Source organism: Pseudophryne corroboree, chromosome 2 (assembly GCF_028390025.1).
Source record: "Pseudophryne corroboree isolate aPseCor3 chromosome 2, aPseCor3.hap2, whole genome shotgun sequence".
NCBI classification, from domain to species: Eukaryota; Metazoa; Chordata; class Amphibia; order Anura; family Myobatrachidae; genus Pseudophryne; species Pseudophryne corroboree.
The window spans coordinates 524,283,211-524,305,298 of NC_086445.1; the positions used below are offsets into that span (position 1 = coordinate 524,283,211).

General features: G+C 47.7%; 1 long non-coding RNA gene across 1 annotated transcript in view; it reads right to left on the reverse strand.

Moving 5' to 3' along the window:
* Positions 1-1,462: 1,462 nt before the first annotated feature.
* Positions 1,463-22,088, reverse strand: part of LOC135050936 (uncharacterized) — a 163,109-nt gene continuing 142,483 nt past the window's right edge. Inside the window, exons 3-4 of the long non-coding RNA XR_010241933.1 lie at positions 2,128-2,534; positions 1,463-2,044 (exon numbers count right to left, since the gene is read on the reverse strand). This is a non-coding gene — a long non-coding RNA (uncharacterized LOC135050936). The remainder of the gene's footprint in view (positions 2,045-2,127; positions 2,535-22,088) is intronic.

Below are 22,088 nucleotides of genomic sequence, written 5' to 3' on the forward strand. Positions count from 1 at the left end.
CCACTGAGGTTTAACCTATATACACTGCATAGGTGAAGAAAACCTTAAGGTGATTGGTTACCTGACTATGAAGTAATTTCATTTATTATTATCAGTTGTTTTCAGACCATTACTAGTATTGATATATTATAAGTCTTTCAATCTGTGCGGTTCTCTCAACAACCAATTTCTAACTAAAATGTATGAAGCCAGAGAGTCATCGGTTAATGACAAAGAGATTTGTGCCACCATCTACTACCAATTTACATATTTGTTTGCATATTGTGGTTTTTAAAAAACGTAACTGCACTGCAGCTAAATAACAAGATATACTTGGGATCCCGCAAGGTGCTTATTTGTGCTTGACCCACTGCCTGCATTCGGGTGGCCTGCATCCCGATGTTGTTATCTTGTATATCGTTGTGGCGGCAGCCAGGATTTCATTATTCATCCTGATTAACCACATATCCAAACATCTATGTAAACAAGTGCAACATACAATACCCCTTTCACTTCTCCAATGCCGAATCCCACCTTGGAATTGGAAACGGGCCCTAAAGACAGTCTTTGGCAGGCTTCCCGACCCGGCAATATGTCGTGATGGTTGCAATAACATTTGGGGGCGGAGCTGGCAGCAGCCCTGGGAGATAAGGTCATCTCTGCACCGCCTCTCCCTATGTAGTCAATGGGGCCCAGGTTGCATCACCTCGGTAACCCATTTACACTGCCACTGACCCAGTATTCAACCCGGGAATAAACCTTGTTCTAACCTGGGTTGAATTACCGGGTAAGGCGGCCAGGGAATTCTCCATGGCACCTTTCACATCGCACAGTAACCCGAGTCGACCCGGCAATATAGCAGGTCAATATCAGGTTATTTGTATGATGTGAAAGGGGTTTAAGTACTAGTATACTAGTACTATTAGTTTCTTCTGTTACATAGATAGATTAGATCTTTTGGGGCCCATGAACTCCCCTCCCATCTGTAACACTCATCGCCCAGCTTCCCTCTCCTATCGCGGTAATACAGCGCCCGGCATCCCTTTCCACTGAGGTAACACTCAGCTCCCTGCTCCCCCCTCTAGTCACGCCGTGGAAACACTCAGCTCCCTGGCTCCCCGCTTCCATCACGGTAAAACTCTGATCCTGGCTCGCCCCTCTTGCTGAAGTAACACTCAGCGGCTGGCTGCCCCCTCCCACCACGAGAACACTCAGTGATTGATTGCAGCAGAGCGTGTCCTGGGGACCCACCCAGTTTGGCAATGTGGGTCTCCAGTCCACAAAACTGGATATAATACGCACTGTAGTGCGTTTTCACAACCACTGAATATCTCATGGTTTTGGGAAGACTGGTCCTGTGCTGTTTAAAGAAATATCTTATTTGAAAAAGTTACAATATAAATCACCCATACTGAATTGGAAAAAATACTCAAGACAATTTGTTGCTTTTGCAAAACTTTATAAAATTTGAAAATATTACAGTATACAGCCAATTCTGGGCTGGTTTCATTGACTGTATAATGAGAATAAGTGCCCTTTTTACTTGGACTATCCCAACAGAACATTAGAAGAATCGGGCATAACTCTTACAACAGTACAGTAGAGGCTAACAGTGCTGCGAACATGCACTGGGTGAAGAAGAAATAGTGCACATTTCCGAAGTCTCTTGAAGGAGCACAAGGAGTGGACTCATCACAACGATCAAAAGTCGGGGAAAATGAGGTCATAAAACCAACGCTGCAGAACTATCTCCCACTCATCGACCAGTGTCCAATCGATGACACGTGTGGTAGCATCAAGTACCAGGCACTTGTCGATCCTCTTTTAATCCTCAGTCATCTGCCTCATCTCCGCCGCGATGAAATTGGCAATGGTTTGTTCAGAATCCGGGGGCCTAATCAGCATGTGCAAAAAACTGCTGTGAGCTGGAGGCGGCAGAGGTGATCCTCCTGGATGTCCTCCGTTGTTTGGGAGGACGTGGCTGAGGTGCTGCTGATTCCTCAGACTCGACCACCTCTGCAGATTCCGGAGTCGACTGCTCCACCTCCAGCTCCTGGGTAAGATCCTGCAAAATAATTGAAAAACCGCAAATTAATTCCAAGTTAAAATGTTGTGGGAACAATACAATACAAATATGTATGTACTTACTAGATCCAGGCTCTCCTGGGCCTCCTCTTCCACGAGAATTGGAGATTCTGGATCCAGACTTCCCAGTGACCTTGTCAGCGGCTCCTGCTCCAATGTGAACTTGAAGAGGTCATAGTACCACAGCGTCAGCTTATAGACCTCATCTGTCCCAGCTCCGGATTGCTGTGAATCTTCCACCTTCTTGTGCTCCTTTATGAAGACTGTTCGGAAATTAGCAATCTTCTTCACCCAAGCAATGTCCACAGAACTGTTTTGGCCTCTACTGTACTCGATCAACTGTTGAAATGCCCGATTCTTCTTGGTCCTGTTGGAATAGTCCGCGCTCTTCACTCTCCACACGTACTCATTCTAATGATAAATTTCAATGAAGCCTGCCCAGAATTGGCGATACTGCTCACTAGCCATTTCTGTGTAAAAATTAAAAACACAGTGCTTGTTAAACAAATATGCCCCCAGAAATGCAGTGGTTGAAAAACACATATCTGCCCCCCACTTCACCTGCACCTGTTAAAGCACATTATACACATTGCACTGGGCAGAGCAATACACACTGCACGAGGTAAAGCACGTTATACAGTACACATTGCAACAGGTAGAGCACGTTATACACTTTGCACCAGGTAGAGCACTTAGCAATTATTAGATTAAAAAACAGGTCAATAAATTATTCTAACACATTACTAAAACATACATTTTATATATGCAATGGGTTTATGGTGCTGCTATGATAGGAGCCACAGACTGGATTTAGACATTACAAAAGTATTGCAGGGGGAGGGGTGGGGGTCGAGAGGGTGACAATGCTGCTGGGCTGTTATCATACTGGAGGTATGCGTTCAGATTCCCAGCTGTGGGGATCCCGGCAGCCGTAATATAGATGCCGGCATCCCCAAAGCACAGAGCCGACACCAGGCCTACTAGCACCCTGAGCGAGAAAATTTGAAAGTGCCCCCCCCCCCGGAAAAGTGGGCGTGGTCTCACAACTTTATATTATCAGACTATAGATATATTTTCACACCCCTCTACACACACAATTAGCAGCCTTACACAAAACGCCCACAGTAGTGTACTTTACACATAATGTCTCCAGTATAGTGTGCAGTGCCAGATAAACATATGCCCCCAGTAGTGCCAAATACACATACACCCCCAGTAGTGCCAGATACACAGTATATGCCCGCAGCAGTGCCAGATACACAGTATATGTCCCAGCAATGCCATATACACGTGCCCCTAACAGTGCCAGATACACACGCTTCACTGTGTACAGTATTTAAAAAGTTAAAAGTAAAAGAAAAAAAATTGCGTGGGGTCCCCCTCCTATGTATAACCAGCCTCGGACTCTTTGAGTTGGACCTGGCTGTTTAAATACAGGGGAAAAAATGCATAGGGTTCCCCCGTATTTAGACAACCATCACCGGGCTCTTGGTCCGGTCCTGGTTCCAAAAATATGGGGGACAAAAGATGTAGGGGTCCCCTGTATTTTTAAAACCAGCACCGGGCTCCACTAGTCAGAGAGATAATGCCACAGCCAGGGGACACATTTATACTGGTCCCTGCGGCCATGGCATTACCCCCCCAACTAGTCACCACTGGCCGGGGTTCCCTGGGGGCGTCAGGACCCCTTAAATCAAGGGGTCACCCCCCCAGACACCCAGGGGCTAGGGGTGAAGCCCGAGGCTGTCCCCCCCATCCCTGGGCAGTGGATGGGGGACTGATAGTCTTTCAAAGTGATAAAAAAAAGAATATTGTCTTTTGCTGTGGAACTACAAGTCCCAGAAAGCCTCCCCCGCATACTGGTACTTGGAAAACCACAAGTACCAGCATGCGTGGAAATAACAAACCCACTGGTACCTGTAGTTCCACAACAAAAGAAATACCCAAATGAAAACACAACTCACACACCGTGAAAGTAAAAATGTATTTAAACACACTTACACACTCACACATACTTACCTACATCCCACGCCGCCAATCACGTCCCCTATTCCAGTAGAATCCAATAGGGGTACCTGTAAAATAAAAAAATAAAAATACTCACCTATTATCCAATGGAGTTCGGCCCACTTCATCCCAGTAGTGTCAGGTCTGGGGGTGGCTGCACAGTGGGATGGCGCTGAGTGTGTCCCTTTAGCCGGGCGGCGCACATAGTGTTTAATATTACATCCTCCATACACAGCGCAGGCACCCTGGTCAGCCCCCTTTCCCACCGCACAAGACAGCGCATGCACATCCACACCCAGACAGCACATGTACCTTCACCCTCCCTCCACACACAGACAGCGCCAGCACCCCCACCCTCCCTCCACATACAGACAGCACCGGCACCCCCACCCTTCCTCCACACACAAACAGCGCAGGCACCCCCACCCTCCTTCCACATACAGACAGCGCCGGCACCTCCACCCTTCTTCCACATACAGACAGTGCAGGCACCCCCCCAATAGACAGACATGACAGTACCATCAACCCTCACCCTCATAGACAGACAGAACAGCACCTTCTCCATCCTCCACCCTCCATTGAAAGGCAGAACAGCACCTTCTCCATCCCCCACCCCCATTGACAAGCAGAACAGCACCTTCTCAATCCCCCACCCCCCATTGACAGGCAGAACAGCACTTTCTCCATCCCCCACCCCCATTGACAGACAGAACAACACCTTCTCCCCCCCCCCATTGACAGGCAGAACAGCACTTTCTCCACCCCCCACCCTCATTAACAGACAGAACAGCACCTTCTCCCTCCCCCACCCCCCCATTGATGGACAGCACTCCACCATCATGCTCTCCGATAGACTAGTGGGACAACAGCAAGCAGCACGGCCGCCGCCACCCCCAGGCAGCATAGCACCATCTCCATCTCTTTCTCTCCACCCACACTGTGCAGATCCCGTTTCTGACACACAGCGCCATCCCACTGCAGCCATTCTTCACCCCCCGTGACCCCACCCACCCCACCCACCCCCTGGAACAGACACTACAGAGCGGCCATTCCTACCCCTCCGTCCCCCCGAACCACGGACACTGCAGAGCGGCCATCCCCCACCCTCCATCCCCCCAGACCGTGGCCACTGCAGAGCGCCCATTCTCCCACCCACCCCCCGGAACAGACACTACAGAGCGGCCATTCCTCCCCCTCCGTCCCCCCGAACCACGGACACTGCAAAGCATCCATTCCCCCCCCCCCTCCGTCCCCCCGGACCGTGGACACTGCAGAGCGACCATTCCCCCCCTCCATCCCCCCGGACTGCGGACACTGCAGAGCAGCCAGGGGCGGACAGTACATTCCTCTCTCATCCCCCCCTGCGGACCGGACAGGACACCAGGCATGAGGAGGAGAACAGCAGTCCACAATATACTCATGGTTTATGAGTGTATTCAGTTCGGAATGCTGCTGTGCTGTTCCCTTTACTTCAGCCTCCGCGCACTGAGGTAAAATGGGCGGCAGGGAGTTGCTAAAGATCGCTATCGCTGGGAAAAACAGCTGGGCAGTTAAAATGTGAGCGATTTTAACTAACTTTTCCAGCGACCTAGTCAAAATTGACTTGCCTGCACAGTCTATTTTTCCCAGCAATAGCGACCTAGCGGGGATGCGCATCGCTATCGCTGCCTGTATACACAGGGAGCGATATGCACTAACTTTGACTATATAGTAAAAATCGCTCAGTTATATCGCTCCGTGTGTATGGACCTTTAGACTACACTTATTTACCCATACTGTAGTTTTCTCTGATCATCATCTTCTTTCCCTTAGGCTCTGTCTTACTTCATCCAGGGCTGGCCTTAGCTATAGGCAGGCTAAGCATTTGCCTAGGGCATCCAAGCATGTCTAGGGGCACCCAAGCATGTCCATGCAGTATCTCATGCTGGGAGGGACAGTCTGCAAACTATCTGTTACTTTCCAAATGTATTCAATCAGTACTTGTATACACTGTGGTTTACATTTGTCAAACAGAATGCACACAGGGGGTATTTCAGACTTGATCATAGATGTGCTAAATTTAGCACATCTACGATCACTTTCACAGACATGCGGGGGGACGCCCAGCACAGGGCTAGTTCGCCCCGCATGTCTGGCTCTGCCCCATCCCCCCACACAGGTTCAAAAGCATCACACGGTGGAAATGCTTTTGTACCTGAAGAGTAGCTCCCTACCTGCGCAGCTCCTGCGCGCTGGCAGCGAGCTACCTGTTGCTCTCTGGGTTGCAGAGGCTGCGTGTGATGTCACACAGATGCCGCTGCCTGCCCCCACACTGTCTGGGCACACCTGCATTGCCCGGACTGTGCCCCCAAAACGGTGGCCCAACACCACCAGTCCACTCCCTCCAGTCCAGTGAACGCCTCTGCCTGCCGATAGCATCTCTGGCATGCGCAGGCGCACTGCGGCACCTGCGCATGTGCAGTTCAGACCTGATCGCCCGCTGAGCGAAAATGCACATCAGTGATCAGGTCTGAATTAGCCCCTCAGTCCCTTAAACTCCCTCTGACATGCTTTAATGCTTCTCACTTGTGAGACCTCAGACAGCAGAAGCCTGGTAACTGCAATTCCTGGACCAGTGACATTTTCACTGACTATATAAGGTTAATACATGTGTATTTTGGAAGACTGCTCCAAATAAATCTGACATCACCTATACTGCTTGTGCACATGGGGAAGGGGGACCCTGCCACATTATGTGTGTCCCTTATCCCTGTGCAAACCCCAGGTGTCTGCAGGGACATAACATGGGCAGTGTTCTCCCCACACTTTATTTCTCAGTCAGTCCATGCTGTAAAATTCCCCTGCCATCCAGCACTGTAACGTGGTCATTAGTAATGTGGGGCATATGTGTAAGGTGCATTACTGTGTGTAATTATTTGTATTATGGGCGTAACTAATGTGGGGCACATGTGTAAGGTGCATTACTGTGTGGAATTATGTGTATTGTGGGCATTACTGTGTGGCATTATGCAGGGTTGAACTGGCCCACATGGTAAACCCCCGGTGGGCCCCACTGTCTGAGTGTTAAGGGTCAGATGCAGAACTAGCGGCGGTGCTAGGGGGCACCAGCCAAAATTTTGCCTAGAGCATCTGCAATGACATCTCAGCCCTCAGTCCTTCTCCTCTCTCCCCCTCCTCAACTACCACACCTCCCATTTTATCTTCCTCCCCACTACTGTGGATGAAATTCATGCTCTCCTCTCACTATCGCACACTACTACTTGCCCCCTGAAACTATTCCATCTCACCTCTTTTGCCCCCTTTCCCCTGAAGCCTGCCTTAATCTTGGCTATCTCTTCAACCTTTCCCTCTAGTCCAGCACTGTCCTCTCCTCTCTAAAACATGCAATTGTTTCACACATCCTTCAGAAACCCTCATTTGACCCTGACTATCTCTTGAATTACCACCTTAGCTCTCTCCAAGCTCCCTGAGAGGATTGTCCACTCCAAGTGACTACAATTCTCTTTAACTCCCTTCTGTACCCTTTCCAATCCCGTTTTTCATCCCATCCACTTTACAAAAACCGCCCTTACTACAGTCACCAATGACCTTCTCACTGTCAAAGCCAACGGTCACTTCTCCATTATCATTCTCCTCAACCGCCTCAATCTGCAGCCTTTTCACACCATAAATCCTTCTCTTTTCATTCAAACACCCTACTTCTTTGGTCTCCATTAATCAGTTCTCTCTTGGTTCATCTCTGACCTCACTAACCACTCCTTACTGTATCTCTCTCTACTGCTGTATCTGTCTCTACTGCTGATTTCACTTCCCCCACCTTTTCCTTTACCTGTTGGCATTTCACACGAATCCATCTTTGGGCCTTCCTCATCTTGTTTTATACTTATTCTTATAGTGAACTCATCATCTTCTTTGGTCTCCAGTACCACCTGTATACCAATCATACGTAAATGTAACTTTTCTTCCCTTACCTCTCTCCTCCAGCTCTTGCCCAGTTCTAATCCTGCCTCTCAGACCTGTCCAAATCAGAACTCAACATCCCTTCCAGAGCCCCTTCTCTGTCTGTCTGTCTGTCTGTCTGTCTGTCTGTCTGTTGACAGCATCTCCCTCCAATCTATTCCCAAGTGTCAGCTGCTTGGGCATCATACTCATCTTTATCCTTTTCCTTAAACTTTAACTATATATCTCATTCCTGCCATTTCCATTTCTGAAATATTTATAAGATGAGGCTCTTTCTCATTACTCATCTTCCAAAACCCTTGTCCATGCAGTCATCACCTCCTAAGTCTATTATTGTAACCTCCTCCTCTTTGGTTTCTCCCTTAAACCTCACGTAAATCCATGATGAATGGTGTTGCCTGTCTTATTTTTCTTTCTAACTGCTCTTTGTTGGCATCCATACCATACAATTTGGCTTACTGGCTCTCCATCTCCCTCAGAATCTAGTTCAATCTTCTATGCCTTCATTTATAAAGCATTCAATTTGCTCTGCCCCCCCCCCCCCCCTCCCACTTCTCCAATCTCATTTCTGTTACACTTGCATCTGATTCCTCCATTCTTCACCCACCCATTTGCTATCTCCATTCCACCATGGTTACCTCCTGTCATGCTCGCTCATCTTTTCTTTTCTGCCCCTTCCTTTGCAATTCACTCCTTTGCCAAGTCAAACTTTTTCCTAATTTTGCTAGTTTAAATGTTCACTTAAAACAAATATTTCATTAAACCTTACAATCCCTCCTCCTAAATAATCACCCTTCTTTCTTCCCTGCAATTCACTTCTCCCTAGTTCACTCTACAACTATTCTCCTTTAGAACACAAGCTCTCAAGAGCAGCGCAATACCTTACCTCATGTTCCTCCCCAGCACTATCCTTGCTTCTAGTGCTCCTGGTTATCTTGTCCCTTTCAGGGACTTTGTTTCTGTGTGCTTGTCCTTTGATGGGTACAGGTTCATTGGGTGCTGATCTAATTCCAATTCCAATGACTCACCTTCACTTGCTTGTCAAGAAACACTGAGTCCCCAATCCTTACTGTTTAGCCCACTTCCTACCTAGTTTGTCAATTTATTGACCCTGTATTGTCCAATTATATTTCATTGTACATTTTCTGCTCCACTAATCTATCGTGCTTTACCTTTGGCTAATAGCTGATGCATAGTTTTTTTTCTATACTCCAGATTACTAGATGTTGATGGCATGAACAATGTATTGTTGTATTTCATTGGTAGAGTAAGCAGTAATTTAAGTAATTTAATCAGGGTTTGTAAATGTATAGAATATATGGTTCTTAACTCACAGAAATGTTTAATTTCATATGCAGGTTAATGAAGTATTTAAGATATGTATGTAATCTCTCAAGTAAAATTGGTAAAACATTTGGATTTTTTTAATATTATTAAGTTCTGGGACAACTAGAGAATAATTGTAATGAAGAACAGAAGAAGGAAACATAACTGAAAACTGTCAGAGAGATTTTGGCTCTGATACAGAGTTGAATGGTAGCCTGTTTATGCAGCGTCTTTTGTGTCTGCGGTGGTAATTTCACTAGGAGCCTTGGGCAGTCTAAATCTCTTTGTGGAGTGCGCTCGCGCAGCGGGCACACTGAACGTGCACACCCCAGGAGGCCCAGTGAGATGCTAGCAGCATCTCAGGTCTGCGATCGCTTCTGCCTGTCAATCAGGGGCGGGAGGGGGTGTGCCAACGGTGTTAGAACGCTGTTGGTGGGGTGCGGTCCGGAAATGCGGGGGTGGTCTGCGGCAGGAGCGTGACATCAGACGCGCCACTGCGGCCCAGGACGCTGCAGGTTCAAGAGCATCACCGCGGTGCAATGCTATTGCACCCTTGCAGGGGGGTGTGTAGCCTTGTGTTGGGCGTACTCCCGCATGTCAGAGTAACTGATCGTAGATGTGCTAAATTTAGCACATCTACGATCAGAACTGAATTACCCCCTGTATTCACTGCACATGCTCCATATCTAGGCTTATAAAATTACAAGCATTGAAGAGTTGTACACATTTAAATTGCATCTTCACTTGTGACTGAGTAGGCATAAATGGGCTATCACAGCATTCTCAAAAATGCAAAGTTCAGTAAGGTAATTATGAAGGCTATGCAAAGTTGGATGGATGTGTACATATGCATGTTTTCAGATGTATATTTTGAACCAAGTGTAGTCAGGTACATGTGTTGGGATGTAGTTACTTTGCCAGCAGTCAGAATTCCGGTAGTCAAGATACCTACGCCGGAATACCGACCATTGACAATGCAGCCAGCCGGACTCCCAGCTAACAGGGGCTATTCCCACTTGTGGATGCCCACGACAACCATAGAGTGCGAATAGAACCTGTGCCGAGCACAGCGAGCCACTGAGGGCACAGCATGGTGAGCGCAGCGAGCCACCGAGGGCACAGCATGGTGAGTGCAGCGAGCCCACAAGGGGCTTTGTTGCGTTCGCCGCCCCTGCCGGCATTCTAGCGGCCGGGATCACAGTGTCAGTATGCTAACCGCTGGCATCCCATACCCAATGCATATATTGGTATATGCATTTCTTTCCATGCACTCAAAGCCTATCATGCATTTTGTATAACCTCTTAATAAATTTCAGTTGTTCCATTTTCCTTCTGAAAATAGGATTATAATTACCTACCGGTAAATCCTTTTCGTAGAGGATACTGGGGTCCACATTAGTACCATGGGGTATAGACGGGTCCACTAGGAGCCTTGGGCACTTTAAGAAATTAATAGTGCGCACTGGCTCCTCCCTCTACCAGACTCAGTCTAGAAAATGTGCCCGAGGAGATGGACATATGCTGAGGAAGGATGTAACAGAACAGTGGTAAGATTCAAACCAGCACACACTAACAAGAGGAAAGCCATACTAACCAACTTGAACAGGAACAGCAACAGCTGAACCAACAACATTACTTAACAAAGTAACAGTGCAGAAAAAACAAAGCACTGGGCGGGCTCCCGGTATCCCCTACATACTATGAGAAAAGGATTTACGAGTAATTAAAATCCTATTTTCTCTTACGTCCTAGAGGATACTGGGGTCCACACTAATACCATGGGGATGTACCAAAGCTCTCAAACCGGGTGGGAGAGTGCTGAGATTACTGCAGAACTGATTGACCAAACTGAAGGTCCTCAGAGGCCAAAGTATCGAACTTGTAGAACTTAGCAAACATGTTCGAACCTGACTAAGTAGCTGCTCAGGCAGCCGCCCAGGAAGAACCCACCGACTGAGTAGAGTGGGCATGAACAGATTTAGGAACCGGCAATCCTGCAGATGAATAAGCATGCTGGATAGTAAGCCTAATCCAGCAAGCAATAGACTGCTTTGAAGCAGGACACCCAATTTACTTGGGATCATAGAGAACAAACAGCGAGTCAGATTTCCAGTGACGAGCTGTCTGCTTCACGTAGATCTTCAAAGCCCACACAACATCCAGGGACTTTGAGGTAGCAGAGGTTCAGTAAGCACCGGAACCACAATAGGTTGGTTGATATGAAACGCAGACACCACTTTAAAAAGAAATTGCTTACGAGTTCTGAGTTCAGCCCTATCTTCATGAAAAAACAAATAGGGGCTTTTGTGAGACAATGCCCCCAGCTCCGACACATGCCTTGCAGAAGCCAAGACCAACAGTGTGACGACCTTCCATGTAAGAAACTTTACGTCAAAGTCCTGTAAAGGCTCAAACCATTCCAATTGTAGGAACTGCAACACCACGATGAGATCCCAATGTCTGAACCTCAGGGAGAGAAGCCAATTGTTTCTGGAGAAAAATGGATAAGGCCGAAATCTGGAGCTTCAAGAAGTACAAATGTAGGCCCACATCCACACCCGACTGTAGAAAAAGGAGAAAACATCCCAGTTGAAATTCCACTGCAGGAAATTTCCTGTTTTCACACCACGAGACATATTTTTTCCAAATACGGTGGTAATGTCTAGACCATGCATTCCCAACCATGGTCCTCAAGGCACACCAACAGTGCAGGTTTTAATGATATCAGGCTGCAGCACAGATGGTTAAATCAAAATAACTGAGCTACTAATTAAGTCACCTGTGCTGAAGCCTGGATATAACTAAAACCTGCACTGTTAGTGTGCCTTGAGGACCGTGGTTGGGAATGCCTGGTCTAGACGTTACCCCTTTTCTAGCTTGGATCAGGGTTGGAATAACCTTGTTCGGAATGCCTTTCCGGGCTAAAATTTGACACTCAACTTCCATGCCATCAAACGTAGCCGTGGTAAGTCTTGATAGATGAACGACCACTGTTGTAGAAGATCCTATCGAAGAGGTAGAGGCCACGGGTCCTCTAGGAGTATCTCCAGTAGATCCGCGTACCAGGCCCTTCTTGGCCAATATGGAACAATGAGAATTGCTTGAACCTTTTCCCTTTTCATTCTTTTGAGAATTCTTAGGATCAGCGGAAGAGGTGGAAACACGTAAAACATTTGGTAGACCCATGGAGTCACCAGAGCGTCCACCGCCACTGATTGCGGGTCCCTCGACCTGGGACAATACCGCTTTAGCTTCTTGTTGAGACGAGAGGCCATCATGTCTATCTGTGGAATTCCCCACCGACGTGTTAAGGACTCGAACACCTGTGGGTGAAGGCCCCACTCTCCCAGGTGGAGGTCATGTCTGCTGAGGAAGTCCGCTTCCCAGTTGTCTACTCTGGGAACGAAGATTGCCGACAGTGTCACCGCGTGTCTTTCTCCCCAGAGGAGTATTCTTGTTACCTCTGACATTGCTGCTCTGCTCTTCGTTCCGCCCTGTCGGTTTATGTACGTTACTGCTGTCACATTGTCCGACTGAACCTGAATGGCATGATTTTGAAGAAGATCCGATGCAAGTAGCAGGGCATTGTATATGGCCCTTAGTTCCTGAATGTTGATTGGAAGAATGGTTTCTTGACTTGACCATTTTCCTTGGAACTGTTCCCCCTGGGTGATTTCTCCCCAACCTCTAAGGCTTGCGTCTGTGGTTAGCAGAACCCAATTTTGAATCCCAAACCTTTGAGAAGTCTGAAGCCACCACAGTAGAGAAATCCTGGATTTTGTTGACAGACGTATCCTCTGGTGCATGTGAAGAGGCGATCCGGACCATTTGTCCTGCAGATCCAGCTGGAAGGGCCTAGCATGAAACCTTCCATACTGCAGAGCCTCGTAAGAGGCGACCATCTTCCCCAGAAGGTGAATGCATAGATGCACCAATATCCAGGTTGGTTTTAGGACATCCCACACCATCGACTGGATTACCAATGCCTTTTCCAACAGAAGGAATACCTTCTGTTCCTCCGTATCCAGTATCATCCACAGAAACAGAAGCCACCATGTTGGTTCCAGGTGGGATTTTGGTAGGTTCAGAATCTATCCGTGATCCTGAAGTAGTTGGGTTGAGAGGGCAATGCTGTCCAACAACCTCTCCCTGGAAGGCGCTTTTATCAGCAGGTCATCCAGGTATGGAATTATGTTCACTCCCTGCTTGCGAAGGAGAAACATCATTTCTGCCATTACCTTGGTGAATACCATCTGTGCCGTGGAGAGGCCAAATGGCACTGCCTGAAACTGGTAGTGACAGTCCTGTAGTGCAAACCTTAGATAAGCCTGATGAGGCGGCCAAATCGGAATATGAAGGTACGCATCCTTGATGTCCAGAGACACCAGGAATTCCCCCTCCTCCAGCCCTGAGATCACCGCTCTCAGAGACTCCATCTTGAACTTGAACACCCTTAAATACGGGTTCAGTGATTTGAGGTTTAAAATAGGCCTTACCGAACCGCCCGGTTTCGGTACCACAAACAGGTTAGAGTAATAACCCTAGTTTTGTAATTGAAGTGGAACTGGGACAATCACCTGAGTCTGTACCAGTTTTTGAATTGCTGACTGTAAAGTCATACTTGCTTCCAGAGAAGCTGGTAAGCCTGATTTGAAGAATCTGTGAGGTGGGAATTCCTGAAACTCCAGTCTGTATCCCTGGGTGATAAGGTCTGTGACCCAGGGAACCTGGCAAGATGTTACACAAATGTGATTGAAATAACGTATCTGAGCTCCCACCTGCCTGTCTTCCAGGCAGTGCGGACCACCGTCATGCTGAAGGCTTTGAGGAAACAGATCTGGGGGTCTGTTCCTGAGAACCCGCAGCTGCTGGTTTTCTGGGTATACCTCTATTACCTTTGAAGGCTGTAGAAGAACCTTTGGATTTGCCTTTGAATTTCGCTGTCCAAAAGGACTGCAGTGTTGGAGCAGAGTAGGTTTTCCTAGCTGGGGGTGCTGTGGAAGGAAGTTACGTAGACTGACCCGCTGTAGCCTTGGATATCCACTTATCCAGTTCATCTCCAGAAAGGGCCTCACCTGTGAATGGTAGGTTTTCCATGCTTTTTCTAGAATCGGCATCCGCAGTCCACTGGTGTAGCCACAAACCCCTGCGTGCTGACACTGCCATGGCAGTGGTACGTATGTTGAGCAAGCTAATTTCCTTTATGTCCTCCACCATAAAGTTAGCAGAGTCCTGAATATGCTGCAGGAGTAAAACTATCTCCCCCCTGGGTAAGGTATCCAATCCGTCAGTTAGGTTACCTGACCACTTTGAAATGGCTTTAGTGATCCATGCACAAGCAATAGTGGGTCTCTGGGACACCCCAGCAGCAGTGTATAATGATTTGAGAGTGTTCTCAATCTTGCGGTCAGCTGTGTCCTTTCAGGATGCTGCCCCAGGAACAGGTAAGACTGTCTTACGTGACAACCTAGATACCAATGCATCCACAATCGGCGGGTTTTCCCATTTCTTTCTATCTTCCAGAGGAAAGGAAAAGGATGTAATTAATCTTTTAGGGATCTGAAGTTTTTTGTCAGGGTTAGCCCAAGTTTCTTAAAACAGGGCATTCAATTCCTTTGATGCAGGAAAAGTAGCTGAGGATTTTGTTTTTTACATTGAAATAAGATTCCTCCTCCACCTCCGCCGTCTTGTTAGGAATGTGCAGGACATTTCTGATAGCCTCTATCAGGGTCTGTATTCCTTGTGACAGGACTGCATCCCCCCCCCCACTCGCATCCACTTCACCTTCCTCTGGATCTGATGTATCCTCATCAGTATCATCCTGCATGAGCTGGGCCAGAGTATACTTTTGAGGGAAATTGGCGGGGGTTTGAGACGCTGGTATGGGAACTGAATCTCTATTCATCTGGTCATCCATAGATTGTCTTAAAATCTGCGTCTCTTTCTCATTATGGGATAATTTAGTAGAAATATTAGCTATCATCCCTTTAACGGAAGCTAACCATGGGGGTTCTGCCCCACTAGCTTGAGAATGTGCACTATCCTGAGTACTGGGTTGTGAGTCTCCGAGGGAGGAAAGACACTCAGCTGTGCAGGAAACACAGTCCCTGGACATGGTAACGTGAAGGGACACACCCACACCCACACCCACACCCACAGACAGAAGGTGAAAACACAGTTTAACCCACACAGAGCCCTCAGGGAGACACAGAAATTGGAGCCAGCCACCAAGCGCCCCTGTAGCCAAGTAAAACTTAGCTGGGTTGCCACACTAAGGGGGTCATTCCGAGTTGAAACCCTCGTTATTTTTTTCTCGCAACGGAGCGATTAGTCGCTAATGCGCATGCGCAATGTCCGCAGTGCGACTGCGCCAAGTAAATTTGCTATGCAGTTAGGTATTTTACTCACGGCATTACGAGTTTTTTTCTTCGTTCTGGTGATCGTAATGTGATTGACAGGAAGTGGGTGTTTCTGGGCGGAAACTGGCCGTTTTATGGGAGTGTGTGAAAAAACGCTACAGTTTCTGGGAAAAACGCGGGAGTGGCTGGAGAAACGGAGGAGTGTCTGGGCGAACGCTGGGTGTGTTTATGACGTCAAACCAGGAACGACAAGCACTGAACTGATCGCACTGGCAGAGTAAGTCTCGAGCTACTCAGAAACTGCACAGAGAAGTCTTTTCGCAATATTGCGAATCTTTCGTTCGCAATTTTGATAAGCTAAGATTCACTCCCAGTAGGCGGCGGCTTAGCGTGTGCAAAGCTGCTAAAAGCAGCTTGCGAGCGAACAACTCGGAATGACCCCCTAAGTCCCTTAATAGGGCTTAGTATACTACAACTTTTGGTTTGTGCAGTCTCTGCAAAAGCGTCCGCAACCCTGCACATCCCTAACCCCTTCCCCCTGTATTTGGCGATTACCTGGTCGCAGCAGTGCAAAAAACGGCCTGCGTGCGACCAGGTCTGAATTAGGCCCTTAGTGCTTTAGTGTAAGAGCAAACCATGTGCTGTTTTACTATTGTGGATTACAGTATGTAACAAAACAAAGGCTGTGCACAATAGAAATGATGTAATGTGATTAGTTTTCTAATCAGAGAGAAACTGTAGTCTGGTCAATAGGAATGTCACATTTCTGTGTGTATGCTGGAAAGAATAAGACTAAACTAACCCTTGTGACAAGTATGAGTATCTCCAGGGGTTGGTACCAATGGGGGTTATTCCGAGTTGATCGCACGTAGCAACTTTTTGCAGCCCGTGCGATCAACTAGATGCCACCTATGGGGGGAGGGCTTTTTTGCATAGCAAGGCTGCGAATGCTTGTGCAGCCCTGCTATGCAAAAAAAGTTTTGTGTAGAAGTAGACCAAGGCATGAGTTACTTACCCTGTGTGATCGATCCAGCGATGCAGGTCCCGGAAATGACGTCAGACATCCGCCCTCCAAACGCCTGGACACGCCTGCGTTCGCCGCACCACTCCCAGAAAACGGAGAGTTGTCGAAACGCCTTCCTCCTGTCAATCTTCTTGCGGTCGCCGCTGCGACCGCTTTCTTAGTTTGTGGCGTTGCTGCCCGGTGATGGCTGACGCTGGGCAACGTCGCAACTGCGCAATGCGGCCGCCGCGCATGCACATTTCCGACCCGATCGCACAGCTGCGAAGAAGTGCAGCATGCGATCGGGTCAGAATGACCCGCAATGTGTATACACCTACATCTCTCCCTTTAGTTGGACAAAGGCCTAAGATTTGTGTCTGCATGCATAAAAATGCACACCTTGCTTGTTGTACTGTTGTCTGTTTATTCTCTTATGACAAAGATATTGGAGCTGGAATTTAACATGGATTAAACAATATATACAGCAAAAATGCAGTATTTCCAACAGTATTAATGACAGTAATGGTCAACAAGTTATTGCCATCATCTTTGGAAACAAATATATGTGTCAATTTACTTCTAAAAATAACTGGGAACATTCCCATAAGTGGATTTTTTCCAATCTTTAAATCTCTAATCATGCAATATACAGTATGTATGTGTATCTATAAAGGCAGATATATTACTTGGTTTCTTGCAAATGATTCTAAAGGGAATGGAAAGGTTACATTTTAGAAATAAATGTATTAATAGTAGTAATAATAATAATAATAATAATAATAATATTTATATAGCACTTTTCACCTAATAGTACTCAAAGGGGTTATTTCAGACCTGATCGCTGCTGTGTGTTTTCGCACAGCGGGCGATCAGGCACAAACTGCACATGCGTATGCACCGCAATGTGCAGGCGTGTCTCACGGGTACAAAGCAGATCGCTGCTCAGCGATGGGTTTGTGCGACGGATCCATTCGCACAGGCGATCGCAAGGAGATTGACAGGAAGAAGGCGTTTGTGGGTGTCAGCCGTTTTCAGGGAGTGCCTGGAAAAACGCAGGCGTGTCTCGGACGCAGGCTGATGTGATCGCAGCGGCTGAGAAAGTCCTGGGCTACTCAGAGACTGCACAAAATCTTTTTGTACAGCTCTGCTACACATGCGTTCGCACACTTGCACAGCTAAAATACACTCCTCCTGTAGGTGGAGACTATCTGATCACAACAGTGCAAAAATTGCTTGCTAGCGATCAGGTCTGAATTAGGCCCAAAGTGGTTTACAATTGTCTTTACAGCTTAAAATACAAAACAAGCTTAACAGTAGATATTAGTGAAATGCTCATAGGCGTGCGCAGGGGGGTGCCTGGTGCGCACAGGCACCCCCTAATGTCTGTCACCCCCTCACACACACCTGCTGCTGCCGCAGTATCGTCGATCGCCGAGTGTGCTCATTTCTATCCTCCCGCCCATTGCGTCCGCCACCCCCTCCGCTTAGTCTGGCTGTCATTCATTTGTATGGGTGCTGCATCACTCACATAATCCTACTGCCAGTTCCTCTAACCTGTGGGACGTGTTGTGATGATGTCATGCCGCGTGCATGCCCGCTCATGCTCCCACCCACGCTCTCTCTCTCCTCATCATGTGCCAACGCCACAGAATACAGCGTTCCTCTTGGAGGAGGAGAAGTTCAAATTCAATATCAATATATATTTCTAGAGATTAGAATATAATCTATGGTAATAAAATATACAAATGTAACATATATTAAACAGATTTATATATATATATATATATCTATTTATATATATATATCTATCTGTGCATCAATTCTCTATATTATTTAGTTTGCATTGAGTGCCAATATGCTGTGGTAGACACACCTGATATGTGGTGCTAGACACGCCCATTAGGTGGTGTTAGACATGCCCAATAGGCGGTGCTAAACACGCCCTTCTAATCGTGCACCCCCTAATAAAATGTCCTGCACACGCCTATGGAAATGCTTGAGTAAATATAGTAGGTGTCTTTAGTCTATTTTTGAAGGATTCTAGAATGGAGGCTTCTCGCACTGTGCAGGTTAGAGAGTTCCAAAGACTTGGAGCCACAAAGTTGAAAGCTTGACCCCCAGATGAATTCAGGGAGATTCTAGATACTGTTAGTAGTCCTTCATCTACAGATCGCAGTAATCGAGTGGGGAAGTAAGGAATCAGAAGCTGCTTTAAGTACCTAGGGCCCTGGTCATGTAGGACTTTGGAAGTGAGTAAGTCAATCTTGAAAATGATTCGCCATTTTACAGGTAGCTAGTGAAGGGAGTAGAGAATGGCTGTCATGTGGCTGGAACAGGGTTGGTTGGTTAATAGTCTGGCAGCTGCATTTTGTACCATCTGTAAGCGGTGCAATTCTTTTGCTGGGAGACCAAGGTAGAGGGCATTGCAGTAGTCTAGGCGTGATGATACAAATGCATGTATGACTTTAGGCAGGTCTTCTTAGGGAATTAAGTGCTTGATTCTGGCTATGTTCCTCAGATAAGAATGAGGTTTTGATTATGGCTGACACCTGATGCTTAAGTGTAAGGCCATTATCCAGGACAAAACCAAGATTCCGCACATTTTGTAGTTCTGAACCCCCAAGCATAAGTCCTGTCAGTTGGCTATGCTGCAGTCTTGTCCTGTGACCTATCATCGGGACTTCTGTTTTATCAGGGTTCAGTCTCAGCCAACTGGCACTAATCCACTCCTGGAGCTGAGGAGTTATACCCCTCCTTGGATGATAACTGATCAATTCCATTGGCAAACAGCTATTCTGAGGGCTTGCGACTGAGAACCATATTGAGTGGTGGTCTGACCGTGTGACTGGGTTTATTTTTAGGTCACAGACTTCTAATCCAATATGGAAGACGAGATCAAGAGTGTGACCACTTTTATGTGTAGCAAAGTGAATGATTTGTGTGAGCCCCAGAGCATTCATTGTGCACATGAGATCTTGGCCAAGGTGTGCAAGCTCATCATCGACCCATGCTTTAAAATCCTCGAAGATGAGCCATTTTTGGTGCTCCAGAACTAATCCAGCGACAATATCTGCAAACTCTTGTAGAAATATCTTTCCATCTCCAGGGGGGTGATAAATGAGAAGTACTCTGAAACCTAATTCTGTAAAACTCCAGGCAGCGATTCACTCAAATGAGTGTGTAATTTTCATTGGGCAGACCCTTAAATTTAAGTGCTTTTTTTAAAGCAGCTGGCCATCCCGTCTCCCCTGCTGTCCAGTCTAGGGTTGTAAATGACAGAGTAGTTTGTTAGAATTGCAGCTTCCATAATATGTGCTGCATTTTCATCCAGCCAAGTCTGTGTAATACAGGCTAGATCCAAAGATTCGATAAGGTCAGCAATTGTAGCAGTCTTGTTTCTTATAGATCTGGCATTACAAAGGACGGACTTGAGTGGGAATACCAGAGAACCTGCAGTTTTCTTCGCACTGGGGATATCTTTCACAGAGCAAGAATTCACAGATCTGTACTTCAAAGCATAGGGCCGTCTGTTGGGCACTTCTATTTGTCTCCTATTTAAAACTAGTGAGTCTGAAGACAAGGTACTTAGATGGGTATGGGGATAAGAGGTTTTTGGACTCACTTCCCCCGACTGTCCCGGTGAGTTTTTTTTAAAAATGCTACCGGATTTAAGAATGGAAGCCTGTGCTGGATTAATAGGAACTGTCTCTCGTGGTAGGCGGGTGAAAGTATAAAGCTCGAGGTGTACAAATACATTGGGTTATCAATGACAGAGCAAGTATGAATTGCATTTGATGATGAGAGATTAAACAGAAGGGGCGTGGTCACACACCAGAAGGGGTGTGGTCACACACCAGAAGGGGTGTGGCCACTGAAAATGGCCCACAGTGCCAGTTACATTGCCCCACAGTGCCAGATACAATGCCCCACAGTGCCGGATACATGCCCCACTGTGCCGGATACATGCCCCACTGTGCCAGTTACATGCCACATAGTGCCAGTTACATTGCCCCACAGTGCCAGTTACATTGCCCCACTGTGCCAGATACATGCCCCACTGTGCCAGATACATGCCCCACTGTGCCAGATACATGCCCCACTGGCCCCGTTACATGCCCCACTGTGCCAGTTACATGCCCCATAGTGCCAGTTACATTGCCCCACAGTGCCAGTTACATTGCCCCACTGTGCCAGATACATGCCCCACTGTGCCAGATACATGTCCCACTGTGCCAGATACATGCCCACAGTGCCAGATACATGCCCCACTGTGCCAGTTACATGCCCCACTGTGCCAGATACATGCCCCACAGTGCCAGATACGTGCCCCACTGTGCTCCCCCGAGTGCCAGATATATGCCCCACTGTGCTCCCCCGAGTGCCAGATACATGCCCCACTGTGCTCCCCCGAGTCCCCCCCCGGTCACTCACCGGCGCCTGTTGTGTATGTGAGGGGAGGAGCAGCGCCTCTCCTTCCCCTCACCGCTCCAGGTCTCCGGCGGCTGTGTGGCGCCGGTTCGCCAGCCAATCAGAGCTCGCGGACCGGCAGCCAATCAGGAGCCTGTCCGCAAGCTCTGATTGGCTAACGCCGGAGACCGGACACACGCAGCGCTGCTGGCAGCGCTGCTAGTGCTGGTGGCGGTGAGGGGAGGGAGAGACGCTGCGCTCTCCTCCCCTCACATTTCGGCGTCATGGGGGCGAGTGGGGCATGATGCCCTGGCCGCCGGCGGCGCCCCCCTCTCCTGGGCCTGCCAAGGCACCCAGGGCACGTGCCCTACTCGCCCTACCCTTGTTATGCCTCTGCTTAGGAAACAATGTTTATAGAACCTACTGTTATTAATGGGTTGGGTTCGAAATGCCAGCGGTCAGAATACCGACCAGGCCATCCCAACAGTGAGAATTCCGACTGGGGGAAGGTAAGGATACTTACCTTACCCCAATGGCCCCCTAACCCTCCCTTGCTGTAGCCTATACCTAACCCTCTGCCCCTCACCACCACAGCCTAACCCTAACCCTCACTGGGGGTGACTAAACCTAACCTCCCTCCCTGGAGCTTAAACCTAGCCCCTCCTCCCGGCAACCTAAACCTAACCTCCCCCCGCCTGCGGCTTAGCTCTCCGGTGGCCCAGCAGTGTTTCATTTGGGATCTGGGTGTTGGGATGCCAGCGCCAGAATTGTGATCCCAGTCGGTATTTCGACTGCCGTGATCCCTTCATTAATATGTATAAATATATGAAAACGTTATACAGGTTGAGTATCCCTTATCCAAAATGCTTGGGACCAGAGGTATTTTGGATATGGGATTTTTCCGTATTTTGGAATAATTGCATACCATAATGAGATATCATGGTGATGGGACCTAAATCTAA